The sequence below is a fragment of the Trifolium pratense genome, linkage group LG5, assembly GCF_020283565.1.
Source record: "Trifolium pratense cultivar HEN17-A07 linkage group LG5, ARS_RC_1.1, whole genome shotgun sequence".
In the NCBI taxonomy this organism is placed as follows: domain Eukaryota; kingdom Viridiplantae; phylum Streptophyta; class Magnoliopsida; order Fabales; family Fabaceae; genus Trifolium; species Trifolium pratense.
The window spans coordinates 24985255-25006080 of record NC_060063.1 but is presented as its reverse complement, the minus strand read 5'-3'; positions in this window follow the sequence as shown (position 1 = coordinate 25006080).

Below are 20826 nucleotides of genomic sequence, written 5' to 3'. Positions count from 1 at the left end.
TCAGCAGGAAGAAAGGAAGTGGAGAGTCCTGATATTAATATTTTTCATTGTTCGGGTATTTATGGTAGTGGAACAAGAAGGCCTGTTTCATTGTCTGCACTCAAACGATGGAGTGAATCTGAATTCGATTCCTCATCTTCTCACTTAGAGTTCAAGGTATGGAAGACATGTGAGAGCGAAAGACTGGCAATGTCTTTGAGGGATGCACTTAAGCTCAGCCAAGATGATCCCATGCCTACGCTCCTTGAAGAATCAAACTCTGATTGTCAGACCTTAAATCTAGTAAACTGTGGCTTGCCTCAACCAAGTAACATTATATCCTGTGCTGATTTAGAGTGCAGAAATCAGAGTGCTAACATGGCTGCCGATCAGACAGTAAAGGAATGGCAAAGCGTTTCGGTTTCTGTTCCTATTAAGGTAACTATCAATGATATTATTGTGTTAAGTGACAGTGATGAAGAAGATGTGAACATTGAAGTCACTTCATCAGGAAGAAAGGAAGTGGAGAGTCCTGATATTAATATTTGGCATTGTTCGGGTGTTTATGTTAGTGGAACAAGAAGGCCTGTTTCATTGTCTGCACTCAAACGCTGGAGTGAATCTGAATTCGATTCCTCATCTTCTCACTTAGAGTTCAAGGTATGGAAGATAGGTGAGAGCGAAAGAGAGACAATGTCTTTGAGGGATGCACTTAAGCTCAGCCAAGATGATCTCATGCCTACACTCCTTGAAGAATCAAACTCTGATTGTCAGACCTTAAATCCAGCAAACTGTGGCTTGCCTCAACCAAGTAACATTATATCCGATGCTGATGTAGAGTGCAGAAATCAGAGTGCTAACATGGCTGCCGATCTGACAGTAAAGAAATGGCAAAGCGTTTCGGTTTCTTTTCGTGTTAAGGCGACTATCAATGATATTATTGTGTTAAGTGACAGTGATGAAGAAGATGTGAACATTGAAGTCACTTCAGCAGGAAGAAAGGAAGTGGAGAGTCCTGATATTAATATTTGGCATTGTTCAGGTATTTATGGTAGTGGAACAAGAAGGCCTGTTTCATTGTCTGCACTCAAACGATGGAGTGAATCTGAATTCGATTCCTCATCTTCTCACTTAGAGTTCAAGGTATGGAAGACATGTGAGAGCGAAAGAGTGGCAATGTCTTTGAGGGATGCACTTAAGCTCAGCCAAGATGATCCCATGCCTACACTCCTTGAAGAATCAAACTCTGATTGTCAGACCTTAAATCTAGGAAACTGTGGCTTGCCTCAACCAAGTAACATTATATCTGATGCTGATTTAGAGTGCAGAAATCAGAGTGCTAACATGGCTGCCGATCAGACAGTAAAGGAATGGCAAAGCGTTTCGGTTTCTGTTCCTATTAAGGTAACTATCAATGATATTATTGTGTTAAGTGACAGTGATGAAGAAGATGTGAACATTGAAGTCACTTCATCAGGAAGAAAGGAAGTGGAGAGTCCTGATATTAATATTTGGCATTGTTCGGGTGTTTATGGTAGTGGAACAAGAAGGCCTGTTTCATTGTCTGCACTCAAACGCTGGAGTGAATCTGAATTCGATTCCTCATCTTCTCACTTAGAGTTCAAGGTATGGAAGACAGGTGAGAGCGAAAGAGAGACAATGTCTTTGAGGGATGCACTTAAGCTCAGCCAAGATGATCTCATGCCTACACTCCTTGAAGAATCAAACTCTGATTGTCAGACCTTAAATCCAGCAAACTGTGGCTTGCCTCAACCAAGTAACATTATATCCGATGCTGATGTAGAGTGCAGAAATCAGAGTGCTAACATGGCTGCCGATCTGACAGTAAAGGAATGGCAAAGCGTTTCGGTTTCTCTTCCTGTTAAGGCGACTATCAATGATATTATTGTGTTAAGTGACAGTGATGAAGAAGATGTGAACATTGAAGTCACTTCAGCAGGAAGAAAGGAAGTGGAGAGTCCTGATATTAATATTTGGCATTGTTCAGGTATTTATGGTAGTGGAACAAGAAGGCCTGTTTCATTGTCTGCACTCAAACGATGGAGTGAATCTGAATTCGATTCCTCATCTTCTCACTTAGAGTTCAAGGTATGGTAGACATGTGAGAGCGAAAGAGTGGCAATGTCTTTGAGGGATGCACTTAAGCTCAGCCAAGATGATCCCATGCCTACACTCCTTGAAGAATCAAACACTGATTGTCAGACCTTAAATCCAGTAAATTGTGGCTTGCCTCAACCAAGTAACATTATATCTGATGCTGATGTAGAGTGCAGAAATCAGAGTGCTAACATGGCTGCCGATCAGACAGTAAAGGAATGGCAAAGCGTTTCGGTTTCTATTCCTGTTAAGGTAACTATCAATGATATTATTGTGTTAAGTGACAGTGATGAAGAAGATGTGAACATTGAAGTCACTTCATCAGGAAGAAAGGAAGTGGAGAGTCCTGATATTAATATTTGGCATTGTTCGGGTGTTTATGGTAGTGGAACAAGAAGGCCTGTTTGATTGTCTGCACTCAAACGCTGGAGTGAATCTGAATTCGATTCCTCATCTTCTCACTTAGAGTTCAAGGTATGGAAGACATGTGAGAGCGAAAGAGTGGCAATGTCTTTGAGGGATGCACTTAAGCTCAGCCAAGATGATCCCATGCCTACACTCCTTGAAGAATCAAACTCTGATTGTCAGACCTTAAATCCAGCAAACTGTGGCTTGCCTCAACCAAGTAACATTATATCCGATGCTGATGTAGAGTGCAGAAATCAGAATGCTAACACGGCTGCCGATCAGACAGTAAATGATTGGCAAAGCGTTTGGGTTTATGTTCCTGTTAAGGTAACTATCAATGATATTATTGTGTTAAGTGACAGTGATGAAGAAGATGTGAACATTGAAGTCACTTCAGCAGGAAGAAAGGAAGTGGAGAGTCCTGATATTAATATTTGGCATTGTTCGGGTATTTTTGTTAGTGGAACAAGAAGGCCTGTTTCATTGTCTACACTCAAACGCTGGAGTGAATCTGAATTCGATTCCTCATCTTCTCACTTAGAGTTCAAGGTATGGAAGACAGGTGAGAGCGAAAGAGAGGCAATGTCTTTGAGAGATGCACTTAAGCTCAGCCAAGATGATCCCATGCCTACACTCCTTGAAGAATCAAACTCTGATTGTCAGACCTTAAATCCAGCAAACTGTGGCTTGCCTCAACCAAGTAACATTATATCCGATGCAGATGTAGAGTGCAGAAATCAGAGTGCTAACATGGCTGCAGATCAGATAGTAAAGGAATGGCAAAGCGTTTCGGTTTCTGTTCCTGTTAAGACGACTATCAATGATATTATTGTGTTAAGTGACAGTGATGAAGAAGATGTGAACATTGAAGTCACTTCAGCAGGAAGAAAGGAAGTGGAGAGTCCTGATATTAATATTTGGCATTGTTCAGGTATTTATGGTAATGGAACAAGAAGGCCTGTTTCATTGTCTGCACTCAAACGCTGGAGTGAATCTGAATTCGATTCCTCATCTTCTCACTTAGAGTTCAAGGTATGGAAGACAGGTGAGAGCGAAAGAGAAGCAATGTCTTTGAGGGATGCACTTAAGCTCAGCCAAGATGATCCCATGCCTACACTCCTTGAAGAATCAAACTCTGATTGTCAGACCTTAAATTCAGCAAACTATGGCTTGCCTCAACCAAGTAACATTATATTCGATGCTGATGTAGAGTGCAGAAATCAGAGTGCTAACATGGCTGCCGATCAGACAGTAAATGATTGGCAAAGCGTTTCGGTTTCTGTTCCTGTTAAGGTAACTATCAATGATATTATTGTGTTAAGTGACAGTGATGAAGAAGATGTGAACATTGAAGTCACTTCAGCAGGAAGAAAGGAAGTGGAGAGTCCTGATATTAATATTTGGCATTGTTCAGGTATTTATGGTAGTGGAACAAGAAGGCCTGTTTCATTGTCTGCACTCAAACGCTGGAGTGAATCTGAATTCGATTCCTCATCTTCTCACTTAGAGTTCAAGGTATGGAAGACATGTGAGAGCGAAAGAGTGGCAATGCCTTTTAGGGATGCACTTAAGCTCAGCCAAGATGATCCCATGCCTACACTCCTTGAAGAATCAAACTCTGATTGTCAGACCTTAAATCCAGCAAACTGTGGCTTGCCTCAACCAAGTAACATTATATCCGATGCTGATGTAGAGTGCAGAAATCAGAATGCTAACATGGCTGCCAATCAGACAGTAAATGATTGGCAAAGCGTTTGGGTTTATGTTCCTGTTAAGGTAACTATCAATGATATTATTGTGTTAAGTGACAGTGATGAAGAAGATGTGAACATTGAAGTCACTTCAGCAGGAAGAAAGGAAGTGGAGAGTCCTGATATTAATATTTGGCATTGTTCGGGTATTTTTGTTAGTGGAACAAGAAGGCCTGTTTCATTGTCTGCACTCAAACGCTGGAGTGAATCTGAATTCGATTCCTCATCTTCTCACTTAGAGTTCAAGGTATGGAAGACAGGTGAGAGCGAAAGAGAGGCAATGTCTTTGAGAGATGCACTTAAGCTCAGCCAAGATGATCCCATGCCTACACTCCTTGAAGAATCAAACTCTGATTGTCAGACCTTAAATCCAGCAAACTGTGGCTTGCCTCAACCAAGTAACATTATATCCGATGCAGATGTAGAGTGCAGAAATCAGAGTGCTAACATGGCTGCAGATCAGATAGTAAAGGAATGGCAAAGCGTTTCGGTTTCTGTTCCTGTTAAGACGACTATCAATGATATTATTGTGTTAAGTGACAGTGATGAAGAAGATGTGAACATTGAAGTCACTTCAGCAGGAAGAAAGGAAGTGGAGAGTCCTGATATTAATATTTGGCATTGTTCAGGTATTTATGGTAGTGGAACAAGAAGGCCTGTTTCATTGTCTGCACTCAAACGCTGGAGTGAATCTGAATTCGATTCCTCATCTTCTCACTTAGAGTTCAAGGTATGGAAGACAGGTGAGAGCGAAAGAGAAGCAATGTCTTTGAGGGATGCACTTAAGCTCAGCCAAGATGATCCCATGCCTACACTCCTTGAAGAATCAAACTCTGATTGTCAGACCTTAAATTCAGCAAACTATGGCTTGCCTCAACCAAGTAACATTATATTCGATGCTGATGTAGAGTGCAGAAATCAGAGTGCTAACATGGCTGCCGATCAGACAGTAAATGATTGGCAAAGCGTTTCGGTTTCTGTTCCTGTTAAGGTAACTATCAATGATATTATTGTGTTAAGTGACAGTGATGAAGAAGATGTGAACATTGAAGTCACTTCAGCAGGAAGAAAGGAAGTGGAGAGTCCTGATATTAATATTTGGCATTGTTCAGGTATTTATGGTAGTGGAACAAGAAGGCCTGTTTCATTGTCTGCACTCAAACGCTGGAGTGAATCTGAATTCGATTCCTCATCTTCTCACTTAGAGTTCAAGGTATGGAAGACAGGTGAGAGCGAAAGAGAAGCAATGTCTTTGAGGGATGCACTTAAGCTCAGCCAAGATGATCCCATGCCTACACTCCTTGAAGAATCAAACTCTAATTGTCAGACCTTAAATCCAGCAAACTGTGGCTTGCCTCAACCAAGTAACATTATATCCGATGGAGAGTCCTGATATTAATATTTTTCATTGTTCGGGTATTTATGGTAGTGGAACAAGAAGGCCTGTTTCATTGTCTGCACTCAAACGCTGGAGTGAATCTGAATTCGATTCCTCATCTTCTCACTTAGAGTTCAAGGTATGGAAGACAGGTGAGAGCGAAAGAGAGGCAATGTCTTTGAGGGATGCACTTAAGCTCAGCCAATATGATCCCATGCCTACACTCCTTGAAGAATCAAACTCTAATTGTCAGACCTTAAATCCAGCAAACTGTGGCTTGCCTCAACCAAGTAACATTATATCCGATGCTGATGTAGAGTGCAGAAATCAGAATGCTAACATGGCTGCCGATCAGACAGTAAATGATTGGCAAAGCGTTTGGGTTTATGTTCCTGTTAAGGTAGCTATCAATGATATTATTGTGTTAAGTGACAGTGATGAAGAAGATGTGAACATTGATGTCACTTCAGCAGGAAGAAAGGAAGTGGAGAGTCCTGATATTAATATTTGGCATTGTTCGGGTATTTGTGTTAGTGGAACAAGAAGGCCTGTTTCATTGTCTGCACTCAAACGCTGGAGTGAATCTGAATTCGATTCCTCATCTTCTCACTTAGAGTTCAAGGTATGGAAGACAGGTGAGAGCGAAAGAGAGGCAATGTCTTTGAGGGATGCACTTAAGCTCAGCCAAGATGATCCCATGCCTACACTCCTTGAAGAATCAAACTCTGATTGTCAGACCTTAAATCCAGCAAACTGTGGCTTGCCTCAACCAAGTAACATTATATCCGATGGAGAGTCCTGATATTAATATTTTTCATTGTTCGGGTATTTATGGTAGTGGAACAAGAAGGCCTGTTTCATTGTCTGCACTCAAACGCTGGAGTGAATCTGAATTCGATTCCTCATCTTCTCACTTAGAGTTCAAGGTATGGAAGACAGGTGAGAGCGAAAGAGAGGCAATGTCTTTGAGGGATGCACTTAAGCTCAGCCAATATGATCCCATGCCTACACTCCTTGAAGAATCAAACTCTAATTGTCAGACCTTAAATCCAGCAAACTGTGGCTTGCCTCAACCAAGTAACATTATATCCGATGCTGATGTAGAGTGCAGAAATCAGAATGCTAACATGGCTGCCGATCAGACAGTAAATGATTGGCAAAGCGTTTGGGTTTATGTTCCTGTTAAGGTAGCTATCAATGATATTATTGTGTTAAGTGACAGTGATGAAGAAGATGTGAACATTGATGTCACTTCAGCAGGAAGAAAGGAAGTGGAGAGTCCTGATATTAATATTTGGCATTGTTCGGGTATTTGTGTTAGTGGAACAAGAAGGCCTGTTTCATTGTCTGCACTCAAACGCTGGAGTGAATCTGAATTCGATTCCTCATCTTCTCACTTAGAGTTCAAGGTATGGAAGACAGGTGAGAGCGAAAGAGAGGCAATGTCTTTGAGGGATGCACTTAAGCTCAGCCAAGATGATCCCATGCCTACACTCCTTGAAGAATCAAACTCTGATTGTCAGACCTTAAATCCAGCAAACTGTGGCTTGCCTCAACCAAGTAACATTATATCCGATGCAGATGTAGAGTGCAGAAATCAGAGTGCTAACATTGCTGCCGATCAGACAGTAAAGGAATGGCAAAGCGTTTCGGTTTCTGTTCCTGTTAAGGTAACTATCAATGATATTATTGTGTTAAGTGACAGTGATGAAGAAGATGTGAACATTGAAGTCACTTCATCCGGAAGAAAGGAAGTGGAGAGTCCTGATATTAATATTTGGCATTGTTCGGGTGTTTATGGTAGTGGAACAAGAAGGCCTGTTTCATTGTCTGCACTCAAACGATGGAGTGAATCTGAATTCGATTCCTCATCTTCTCACTTAGAGTTCAAGGTATGGAAGACATGTGAGAGCGAAAGAGTGGCAATGTCTTTGAGGGATGCACTTAAGCTCAGCCAAGATGATCCCATGCCTACACTCCTTGAAGAATCAAACACTGATTGTCAGACCTTAAATCCAGTAAATTGTGGCTTGCCTCAACCAAGTAACATTATATCTGATGCTGATGTAGAGTGCAGAAATCAGAGTGCTAACATGGCTGCCGATCAGACAGTAAAGGAATGGCAAAGCGTTTCGGTTTCTGTTCCTGTTAAGGTAACTATCAATGATATTATTGTGTTAAGTGACAGTGATGAAGAAGATGTGAACATTGAAGTCACTTCAGCAGGAAGAAAGGAAGTGGAGAGTCCTGATATTAATATTTGGCATTGTTCGGGTATTTGTGTTAGTGGAACAAGAAGGCCTGTTTCATTGTCTGCACTCAAACGCTGGAGTGAATCTGAATTCGATTCCTCATCTTCTCACTTAGAGTTCAAGGTATGGAAGACAGGTGAGAGCGAAAGAGAGGCAATGTCTTTGAGGGATGCACTTAAGCTCAGCCAAGATGATCCCATGCCTATACTCCTTGAAGAATCAAACTCTGATTGTCAGACCTTAAATCCAGCAAACTGTGGCTTGCCTCAACCAAGTAACATTATATCCGATGCAGATGTAGAGTGCAGAAATCAGAGTGCTAACATGGCTGCCGATCAGACAGTAAAGGAATGGCAAAGCGTTTCGGTTTCTGTTCTTGTTAAGGTAACTATCAATGATATTATTGTGTTAAGTGACAGTGATGAAGATGTGAACATTGAAGTCACTTCATCCGGAAGAAAGGAAGTGGAGAGTCCTGATATTAATATTTGGCATTGTTCTGGTGTTTATGGTAGTGGAACAAGAAGGCCTGTTTCATTGTCTGCACTCAAACGATGGAGTGAATCTGAATTCGATTCCTCATCTTCTCACTTAGAGTTCAAGGTATGGAAGACATGTGAGAGCGAAAGAGTGGCAATGTCTTTGAGGGATGCACTTAAGCTCAGCCAAGATGATCCCATGCCTATACTCCTTGAAGAATCAAACTCTATTTGTCAGACCTTAAATCCAGCAAACTATGGCTTGCCTCAACCAAGTAACATTATATCCGATGCTGATGTAGAGTGCAGAAATCAGAGTGCTAACATGGCTGCCGATCAGACAGTAAAGGAATGGCAAAGCGTTTCGGTTTCTCTTCCTGTTAAGGCGACTATCAATGATATTATTGTGTTAAGTGACAGTGATGAAGAAGATGTGAACATTGAAGTCACTTCAGCAGGAAGAAAGGAAGTGGAGAGTCTTGATATTAATATTTTTCATTGTTCGGGTATTTATGGTAATGGAACAAGAAGGCCTGTTTCATTGTCTGCACTCAAACGCTGGAGTGAATCTGAATTCGATTCCTCATCTTCTCACTTAGAGTTCAAGGTGTGGAAGACAGGTGAGAGCGAAAGAGAGGCAATGTCTTTGAGGGATGCACTTAAGCTCAGCCAAGATGATCCCATGCCTACACTCCTTGAAGAATCAAACTCTAATTGTCAGACCTTAAATCCAGCAAACTGTGGCTTGCCTCAACCAAGTAACATTATATCCGATGCTGATGTAGAGTGCAGAAATCAGAATGCTAACATGGCTGCCGATCAGACAGTAAAGGAATGGCAAAGCGTTTCGGTTTCTCTTCCTGTTAAGGCGACTATCAATGATATTATTGTGTTAAGTGACAGTGATGAAGAAGATGTGAACATTGAAGTCACTTCAGCAGGAAGAAAGGAAGTGGAGAGTCTTGATATTAATATTTTTCATTGTTCGGGTATTTATGGTAATGGAACAAGAAGGCCTGTTTCATTGTCTGCACTCAAACGCTGGAGTGAATCTGAATTCGATTCCTCATCTTCTCACTTAGAGTTCAAGGTATGGAAGACAGGTGAGAGCGAAAGAGAGGCAATGTCTTTGAGGGATGCACTTAAGCTCAGCCAAGATGATCCCATGCCTATACTCCTTGAAGAATCAAACTCTGATTGTCAGACCTTAAATCCAGCAAACTGTGGCTTGCCTCAACCAAGTAACATTATATCCGATGCAGATGTAGAGTGCAGAAATCAGAGTGCTAACATGGCTGCCGATCAGACAGTAAAGGAATGGCAAAGCGTTTCGGTTTCTGTTCTTGTTAAGGTAACTATCAATGATATTATTGTGTTAAGTGACAGTGATGAAGATGTGAACATTGAAGTCACTTCATCCGGAAGAAAGGAAGTGGAGAGTCCTGATATTAATATTTGGCATTGTTCTGGTGTTTATGGTAGTGGAACAAGAAGGCCTGTTTCATTGTCTGCACTCAAACGATGGAGTGAATCTGAATTCGATTCCTCATCTTCTCACTTAGAGTTCAAGGTATGGAAGACATGTGAGAGCGAAAGAGTGGCAATGTCTTTGAGGGATGCACTTAAGCTCAGCCAAGATGATCCCATGCCTATACTCCTTGAAGAATCAAACTCTATTTGTCAGACCTTAAATCCAGCAAACTATGGCTTGCCTCAACCAAGTAACATTATATCCGATGCTGATGTAGAGTGCAGAAATCAGAGTGCTAACATGGCTGCCGATCAGACAGTAAAGGAATGGCAAAGCGTTTCGGTTTCTCTTCCTGTTAAGGCGACTATCAATGATATTATTGTGTTAAGTGACAGTGATGAAGAAGATGTGAACATTGAAGTCACTTCAGCAGGAAGAAAGGAAGTGGAGAGTCTTGATATTAATATTTTTCATTGTTCGGGTATTTATGGTAATGGAACAAGAAGGCCTGTTTCATTGTCTGCACTCAAACGCTGGAGTGAATCTGAATTCGATTCCTCATCTTCTCACTTAGAGTTCAAGGTGTGGAAGACAGGTGAGAGCGAAAGAGAGGCAATGTCTTTGAGGGATGCACTTAAGCTCAGCCAAGATGATCCCATGCCTACACTCCTTGAAGAATCAAACTCTAATTGTCAGACCTTAAATCCAGCAAACTGTGGCTTGCCTCAACCAAGTAACATTATATCCGATGCTGATGTAGAGTGCAGAAATCAGAATGCTAACATGGCTGCCGATCAGACAGTAAATGATTGGCAAAGCGTTTGGGTTTATGTTCCTGTTAAGGTAGCTATCAATGATATTATTGTGTTAAGTGACAGTGATGAAGAAGATGTGAACATTGATGTCACTTCAGCAGGAAGAAAGGAAGTGGAGAGTCCTGATATTAATATTTGGCATTGTTCGGGTATTTGTGTTAGTGGAACAAGAAGGCCTGTTTCATTGTCTGCACTCAAACGCTGGAGTGAATCTGAATTCGATTCCTCATCTTCTCACTTAGAGTTCAAGGTATGGAAGACATGTGAGAGCGAAAGAGTGGCAATGTCTTTGAGGGATGCACTTAAGCTCAGCCAAGATGATCCCATGCCTACACTCTTTGAAGAATCAAACTCTGATTGTCAGACCTTAAATCCAGCAAACTGTGGCTTGCCTCAACCAAGTAACATTATATCCGATGCAGATGTAGAGTGCAGAAATCAGAGTGCTAACATGGCTGCCGATCAGACAGTAAAGGAATGGCAAAGCGTTTCGGTTTCTGTTCCTGTTAAGGTAACTATCAATGATATTATTGTGTTAAGTGACAGTGATGAAGAAGATGTGAACATTGAAGTCACTTCATCCGGAAGAAAGGAAGTGGAGAGTCCTGATATTAATATTTGGCATTGTTCGGGTGTTTATGGTAGTGGAACAAGAAGGCCTGTTTCATTGTCTGCACTCAAACGATGGAGTGAATCTGAATTCGATTCCTCATCTTCTCACTTAGAGTTCAAGGTATGGAAGACATGTGAGAGCGAAAGAGTGGCAATGTCTTTGAGGGATGCACTTAAGCTCAGCCAAGATGATCCCATGCCTACACTCCTTGAAGAATCAAACACTGATTGTCAGACCTTAAATCCAGTAAATTGTGGCTTGCCTCAACCAAGTAACATTATATCTGATGCTGATGTAGAGTGCAGAAATCAGAGTGCTAACATGGCTGCCGATCAGACAGTAAAGGAATGGCAAAGCGTTTCGGTTTCTGTTCCTGTTAAGGTAACTATCAATGATATTATTGTGTTAAGTGACAGTGATGAAGAAGATGTGAACATTGAAGTCACTTCAGCAGGAAGAAAGGAAGTGGAGAGTCCTGATATTAATATTTGGCATTGTTCGGGTATTTGTGTTAGTGGAACAAGAAGGCCTGTTTCATTGTCTGCACTCAAACGCTGGAGTGAATCTGAATTCGATTCCTCATCTTCTCACTTAGAGTTCAAGGTATGGAAGACAGGTGAGAGCGAAAGAGAGGCAATGTCTTTGAGGGATGCACTTAAGCTCAGCCAAGATGATCCCATGCCTATACTCCTTGAAGAATCAAACTCTGATTGTCAGACCTTAAATCCAGCAAACTGTGGCTTGCCTCAACCAAGTAACATTATATCCGATGCAGATGTAGAGTGCAGAAATCAGAGTGCTAACATGGCTGCCGATCAGACAGTAAAGGAATGGCAAAGCGTTTCGGTTTCTGTTCTTGTTAAGGTAACTATCAATGATATTATTGTGTTAAGTGACAGTGATGAAGATGTGAACATTGAAGTCACTTCATCCGGAAGAAAGGAAGTGGAGAGTCCTGATATTAATATTTGGCATTGTTCGGGTGTTTATGGTAGTGGAACAAGAAGGCCTGTTTCATTGTCTGCACTCAAACGATGGAGTGAATCTGAATTCGATTCCTCATCTTCTCACTTAGAGTTCAAGGTATGGAAGACATGTGAGAGCGAAAGAGTGGCAATGTCTTTGAGGGATGCACTTAAGCTCAGCCAAGATGATCCCATGCCTATACTCCTTGAAGAATCAAACTCTGATTGTCAGACCTTAAATCCAGCAAACTGTGGCTTGCCTCAACCAAGTAACATTATATCCGATGCAGATGTAGAGTGCAGAAATCAGAGTGCTAACATGGCTGCCGATCAGACAGTAAAGGAATGGCAAAGCGTTTCGGTTTCTGTTCTTGTTAAGGTAACTATCAATGATATTATTGTGTTAAGTGACAGTGATGAAGATGTGAACATTGAAGTCACTTCATCCGGAAGAAAGGAAGTGGAGAGTCCTGATATTAATATTTGGCATTGTTCGGGTGTTTATGGTAGTGGAACAAGAAGGCCTGTTTCATTGTCTGCACTCAAACGATGGAGTGAATCTGAATTCGATTCCTCATCTTCTCACTTAGAGTTCAAGGTATGGAAGACATGTGAGAGCGAAAGAGTGGCAATGTCTTTGAGGGATGCACTTAAGCTCAGCCAAGATGATCCCATGCCTATACTCCTTGAAGAATCAAACTCTGATTGTCAGACCTTAAATCCAGCAAACTGTGGCTTGCCTCAACCAAGTAACATTATATCCGATGCAGATGTAGAGTGCAGAAATCAGAGTGCTAACATGGCTGCCGATCAGACAGTAAAGGAATGGCAAAGCGTTTCGGTTTCTGTTCTTGTTAAGGTAACTATCAATGATATTATTGTGTTAAGTGACAGTGATGAAGATGTGAACATTGAAGTCACTTCATCCGGAAGAAAGGAAGTGGAGAGTCCTGATATTAATATTTGGCATTGTTCGGGTGTTTATGGTAGTGGAACAAGAAGGCCTGTTTCATTGTCTGCACTCAAACGATGGAGTGAATCTGAATTCGATTCCTCATCTTCTCACTTAGAGTTCAAGGTATGGAAGACATGTGAGAGCGAAAGAGTGGCAATGTCTTTGAGGGATGCACTTAAGCTCAGCCAAGATGATCCCATGCCTATACTCCTTGAAGAATCAAACTCTGATTGTCAGACCTTAAATCCAGCAAACTGTGGCTTGCCTCAACCAAGTAACATTATATCCGATGCAGATGTAGAGTGCAGAAATCAGAGTGCTAACATGGCTGCCGATCAGACAGTAAAGGAATGGCAAAGCGTTTCGGTTTCTGTTCTTGTTAAGGTAACTATCAATGATATTATTGTGTTAAGTGACAGTGATGAAGATGTGAACATTGAAGTCACTTCATCCGGAAGAAAGGAAGTGGAGAGTCCTGATATTAATATTTGGCATTGTTCGGGTGTTTATGGTAGTGGAACAAGAAGGCCTGTTTCATTGTCTGCACTCAAACGATGGAGTGAATCTGAATTCGATTCCTCATCTTCTCACTTAGAGTTCAAGGTATGGAAGACATGTGAGAGCGAAAGAGTGGCAATGTCTTTGAGGGATGCACTTAAGCTCAGCCAAGATGATCCCATGCCTATACTCCTTGAAGAATCAAACTCTGATTGTCAGACCTTAAATCCAGCAAACTGTGGCTTGCCTCAACCAAGTAACATTATATCCGATGCAGATGTAGAGTGCAGAAATCAGAGTGCTAACATGGCTGCCGATCAGACAGTAAAGGAATGGCAAAGCGTTTCGGTTTCTGTTCTTGTTAAGGTAACTATCAATGATATTATTGTGTTAAGTGACAGTGATGAAGATGTGAACATTGAAGTCACTTCATCCGGAAGAAAGGAAGTGGAGAGTCCTGATATTAATATTTGGCATTGTTCGGGTGTTTATGGTAGTGGAACAAGAAGGCCTGTTTCATTGTCTGCACTCAAACGATGGAGTGAATCTGAATTCGATTCCTCATCTTCTCACTTAGAGTTCAAGGTATGGAAGACATGTGAGAGCGAAAGAGTGGCAATGTCTTTGAGGGATGCACTTAAGCTCAGCCAAGATGATCCCATGCCTATACTCCTTGAAGAATCAAACTCTGATTGTCAGACCTTAAATCCAGCAAACTGTGGCTTGCCTCAACCAAGTAACATTATATCCGATGCAGATGTAGAGTGCAGAAATCAGAGTGCTAACATGGCTGCCGATCAGACAGTAAAGGAATGGCAAAGCGTTTCGGTTTCTGTTCTTGTTAAGGTAACTATCAATGATATTATTGTGTTAAGTGACAGTGATGAAGATGTGAACATTGAAGTCACTTCATCCGGAAGAAAGGAAGTGGAGAGTCCTGATATTAATATTTGGCATTGTTCGGGTGTTTATGGTAGTGGAACAAGAAGGCCTGTTTCATTGTCTGCACTCAAACGATGGAGTGAATCTGAATTCGATTCCTCATCTTCTCACTTAGAGTTCAAGGTATGGAAGACATGTGAGAGCGAAAGAGTGGCAATGTCTTTGAGGGATGCACTTAAGCTCAGCCAAGATGATCCCATGCCTATACTCCTTGAAGAATCAAACTCTGATTGTCAGACCTTAAATCCAGCAAACTGTGGCTTGCCTCAACCAAGTAACATTATATCCGATGCAGATGTAGAGTGCAGAAATCAGAGTGCTAACATGGCTGCCGATCAGACAGTAAAGGAATGGCAAAGCGTTTCGGTTTCTGTTCTTGTTAAGGTAACTATCAATGATATTATTGTGTTAAGTGACAGTGATGAAGATGTGAACATTGAAGTCACTTCATCCGGAAGAAAGGAAGTGGAGAGTCCTGATATTAATATTTGGCATTGTTCGGGTGTTTATGGTAGTGGAACAAGAAGGCCTGTTTCATTGTCTGCACTCAAACGATGGAGTGAATCTGAATTCGATTCCTCATCTTCTCACTTAGAGTTCAAGGTATGGAAGACATGTGAGAGCGAAAGAGTGGCAATGTCTTTGAGGGATGCACTTAAGCTCAGCCAAGATGATCCCATGCCTACACTCCTTGAAGAATCAAACACTGATTGTCAGACCTTAAATCCAGTAAATTGTGGCTTGCCTCAACCAAGTAACATTATATCTGATGCTGATGTAGAGTGCAGAAATCAGAGTGCTAACATGGCTGCCGATCAGACAGTAAAGGAATGGCAAAGCGTTTCGGTTTCTGTTCCTGTTAAGGTAACTATCAATGATATTATTGTGTTAAGTGACAGTGATGAAGAAGATGTGAACATTGAAGTCACTTCATCAGGAAGAAAGGAAGTGGAGAGTCCTGATATTAATATTTGGCATTGTTCGGGTGTTTATGGTAGTGGAACAAGAAGGCCTGTTTGATTGTCTGCACTCAAACGCTGGAGTGAATCTGAATTCGATTCCTCATCTTCTCACTTAGAGTTCAAGGTATGGAAGACATGTGAGAGCGAAAGAGTGGCAATGTCTTTGAGGGATGCACTTAAGCTCAGCCAAGATGATCCCATGCCTACACTCCTTGAAGAATCAAACTCTGATTGTCAGACCTTAAATCCAGCAAACTATGGCTTGCCTCAACCAAGTAACATTATATCCTATGCTGAACATTGAAGTCACTTCATCAGGAAGAAAGGAAGTGGAGAGTCCTGATATTAATATTTGGCATTGTTCGGGTGTTTATGGTAGTGGAACAAGAAGGCCTGTTTGATTGTCTGCACTCAAACGCTGGAGTGAATCTGAATTCGATTCCTCATCTTCTCACTTAGAGTTCAAGGTATGGAAGACATGTGAGAGCGAAAGAGTGGCAATGTCTTTGAGGGATGCACTTAAGCTCAGCCAAGATGATCCCATGCCTACACTCCTTGAAGAATCAAACTCTGATTGTCAGACCTTAAATCCAGCAAACTATGGCTTGCCTCAACCAAGTAACATTATATCCGATGCAGATGTAGAGTGCAGAAATCAGAGTGCTAACATGGCTGCCGATCAGACAGTAAAGGAATGGCAAAGCGTTTCGGTTTCTGTTCCTGTTAAGGTAACTATCAATGATATTATTGTGTTAAGTGACAGTGATGAAGAAGATGTGAACATTGAAGTCACTTCATCCGGAAGAAAGGAAGTGGAGAGTCCTGATATTAATATTTGGCATTGTTCGGGTGTTTATGGTAGTGGAACAAGAAGGCCTGTTTCATTGTCTGCACTCAAACGATGGAGTGAATCTGAATTCGATTCCTCATCTTCTCACTTAGAGTTCAAGGTATGGAAGACAGGTGAGAGCGAAAGAGAGGCAATGTCTTTGAGGGATGCACTTAAGCTCAGCCAAGATGATCCCATGCCTACACTCCTTGAAGAATCAAACTCTGATTGTCAGACCTTAAATCCAGTAAATTGTGGCTTGCCTCAACCAAGTAACATTATATCTGATGCTGATGTAGAGTGCAGAAATCAGAGTGCTAACATGGCTGCCGATCAGACAGTAAAGGAATGGCAAAGCGTTTCGGTTTCTGTTCCTGTTAAGGTAACTATCAATGATATTATTGTGTTAAGTGACAGTGATGAAGAAGATGTGAACATTGAAGTCACTTCAGCAGGAAGAAAGGAAGTGGAGAGTCCTGATATTAATATTTGGCATTGTTCGGGTATTTGTGTTAGTGGAACAAGAAGGCCTGTTTCATTGTCTGCACTCAAACGCTGGAGTGAATCTGAATTCGATTCCTCATCTTCTCACTTAGAGTTCAAGGTATGGAAGACAGGTGAGAGCGAAAGAGAGGCAATGTCTTTGAGGGATGCACTTAAGCTCAGCCAAGATGATCCCATGCCTACACTCCTTGAAGAATCAAACTCTGATTGTCAGACCTTAAATCCAGCAAACTGTGGCTTGCCTCAACCAAGTAACATTATATCCGATGCAGATGTAGAGTGCAGAAATCAGAGTGCTAACATGGCTGCCGATCAGACAGTAAAGGAATGGCAAAGCGTTTCGGTTTCTGTTCCTGTTAAGGTAACTATCAATGATATTATTGTGTTAAGTGACAGTGATGAAGAAGATGTGAACATTGAAGTCACTTCATCCGGAAGAAAGGAAGTGGAGAGTCCTGATATTAATATTTGGCATTGTTCGGGTGTTTATGGTAGTGGAACAAGAAGGCCTGTTTCATTGTCTGCACTCAAACGATGGAGTGAATCTGAATTCGATTCCTCATCTTCTCACTTAGAGTTCAAGGTATGGAAGACATGTGAGAGCGAAAGAGTGGCAATGTCTTTGAGGGATGCACTTAAGCTCAGCCAAGATGATCCCATGCCTACACTCCTTGAAGAATCAAACACTGATTGTCAGACCTTAAATCCAGTAAATTGTGGCTTGCCTCAACCAAGTAACATTATATCTGATGCTGATGTAGAGTGCAGAAATCAGAGTGCTAACATGGCTGCCGATCAGACAGTAAAGGAATGGCAAAGCGTTTCGGTTTCTCTTCCTGTTAAGGCGACTATCAATGATATTATTGTGTTAAGTGACAGTGATGAAGAAGATGTGAACATTGAAGTCACTTCAGCAGGAAGAAAGGAAGTTGAGAGTCCTGATATTAATATTTTTCATTGTTCGGGTATTTATGGTAGTGGAACAAGAAGGCCTGTTTCATTGTCTGCACTCAAACGCTGGAGTGGATCTGAATTCGATTCCTCATCTTCTCACTTAGAGTTCAAGGTATGGAAGACAGGTGAGAGCGAAAGAGAGGCAATGTCTTTGAGGGATGCACTTAAGCTCAGCCAAGATGATCCCATGCCTACACTCCTTGAAGAATCAAACTCTAATTGTCAGACCTTAAATCCAGCAAACTGTGGCTTGCCTCAACCAAGTAACATTATATCCGATGCTGATGTAGAGTGCAGAAATCAGAATGCTAACATGGCTGCCGATCAGACAGTAAATGATTGGCAAAGCGTTTGGGTTTATGTTCCTGTTAAGGTAGCTATCAATGATATTATTGTGTTAAGTGACAGTGATGAAGAAGATGTGAACATTGAAGTCACTTCAGCAGGAAGAAAGGAAGTGGAGAGTCCTGATATTAATATTTGGCATTGTTCGGGTATTTGTGTTAGTGGAACAAGAAGGCCTGTTTCATTGTCTGCACTCAAACGCTGGAGTGAATCTGAATTCGATTCCTCATCTTCTCACTTAGAGTTCAAGGTATGGAAGACAGGTGAGAGCGAAAGAGAGGCAATGTCTTTGAGGGATGCACTTAAGCTCAGCCAAGATGATCCCATGCCTACACTCCTTGAAGAATCAAACTCTGATTGTCAGACCTTAAATCCAGCAAACTGTGGCTTGCCTCAACCAAGTAACATTACATCCGATGCAGATGTAGAGTGCAGAAATCAGAGTGCTAACATGGTTGCCGATCAGACAGTAAAGGAATGGCAAAGCGTTTCGGTTTCTGTTCCTGTTAAGGTAACTATCAATGATATTATTGTGTTAAGTGACAGTGATGAAGAAGATGTGAACATTGAAGTCACTTCATCCGGAAGAAAGGAAGTGGAGAGTCCTGATATTAATATTTGGCATTGTTCGGGTGTTTATGGTAGTGGAACAAGAAGGCCTGTTTCATTGTCTGCACTCAAACGATGGAGTGAATCTGAATTCGATTCCTCATCTTCTCACTTAGAGTTGAAGGTATGGAAGACATGTGAGAGCGAAAGAGTGGCAATGTCTTTGAGGGATGCACTTAAGCTCAGCAAAGATGATCCCATGCCTACACTCCTTGAAGAATCAAACACTGATTGTCAGACCTTAAATCCAGTAAATTGTGGCTTGCCTCAACCAAGTAACATTATATCTGATGCTGATGTAGAGTGCAGAAATCAGAGTGCTAACATGGCTGCCGATCAGACAGTAAAGGAATGGCAAACCGTTTCGGTTTCTATTCCTGTTAAGGTAACTATCAATGATATTATTGTGTTAAGTGACAGTGATGAAGAAGATGTGAACATTGAAGTCACTTCATCAGGAAGAAAGGAAGTGGAGAGTCCTGATATTAATATTTGGCATTGTTCGGGTGTTTATGGTAGTGGAACAAGAAGGCCTGTTTGATTGTCTGCACTCAAACGCTGGAGTGAATCTGAATTCGATTCCTCATCTTCTCACTTAGAGTTCAAGGTATGGAAGACATGTGAGAGCGAAAGAGTGGCAATGTCTTTGAGGGATGCACTTAAGCTCAGCCAAGATGATCCCATGCCTACACTCCTTGAAGAATCAAACTCTGATTGTCAGACCTTAAATCCAGCAAACTATGGCTTGCCTCAACCAAGTAACATTATATCCGATGCTGATGTAGAGTGCAGAAATCAGAGTGCTAACATGGCTGCCGATCAGACAGTAAAGGAATGACAAAGCGTTTCGGTTTCTCTTCCTGTTAAGGCGACTATCAATGATATTATTGTGTTAAGTGACAGTGATGAAGAAGATGTGAACATTGAAGTCACTTCAGCAGGAAGAAAGGAAGTGGAGAGTCCTGATATTAATATTTGGCATTGTTCGGGTATTTGTGTTAGTGGAACAAGAAGGCCTGTTTCATTGTCTGCACTCAAACGCTGGAGTGAATCTGAATTCGATTCCTCATCTTCTCACTTAGAGTTCAAGGTATGGAAGACAGGTGAGAGCGAAAGAGAGGCAATGTCTTTGAGGGATGCACTTCAGCTCAGCCAAGATGATGCCATGCCTACACTCCTTGAAGAATCAAACTCTGATTGTCAGACCTTAAATCCAGCAAACTGTGGCTTGCCTCAACCAAGTAACATTATATCCGATGCAGATGTAGAGTGCAGAAATCAGAGTGCTAACATGGCTGCCGATCAGACAGTAAAGGAATGGCAAAGCGTTTCGGTTTCTGTTCCTGTTAAGGTAACTATCAATGATATTATTGTGTTAAGTGACAGTGATGAAGAAGATGTGAACATTGAAGTCACTTCATCCGGAAGAAAGGAAGTGGAGAGTCCTGATATTAATATTTGGCATTGTTCGGGTGTTTATGGTAGTGGAACAAGAAGGCCTGTTTCATTGTCTGCACTCAAACGATGGAGTGAATCTGAATTCGATTCCTCATCTTCTCACTTAGAGTTCAAGGTATGGAAGACATGTGAGAGCGAAAGAGTGGCAATGTCTTTGAGGGATGCACTTAAGCTCAGCCAAGATGATCCCATGCCTACACTCCTTGAAGAATCAAACACTGATTGTCAGACCTTAAATCCAGTAAATTGTGGCTTGCCTCAACCAAGTAACATTATATCTGATGCTGATGTAGAGTGCAGAAATCAGAGTGCTAACATGGCTGCCGATCAGACAGTAAAGGAATGGCAAAGCGTTTCGGTTTCTCTTCCTGTTAAGGCGACTATCAATGATATTATTGTGTTAAGTGACAGTGATGAAGAAGATGTGAACATTGAAGTCACTTCAGCAGGAAGAAAGGAAGTGGAGAGTCCTGATATTAATATTTTTCATTGTTCGGGTATTTATGGTAGTGGAACAAGAAGGCCTGTTTCATTGTCTGCA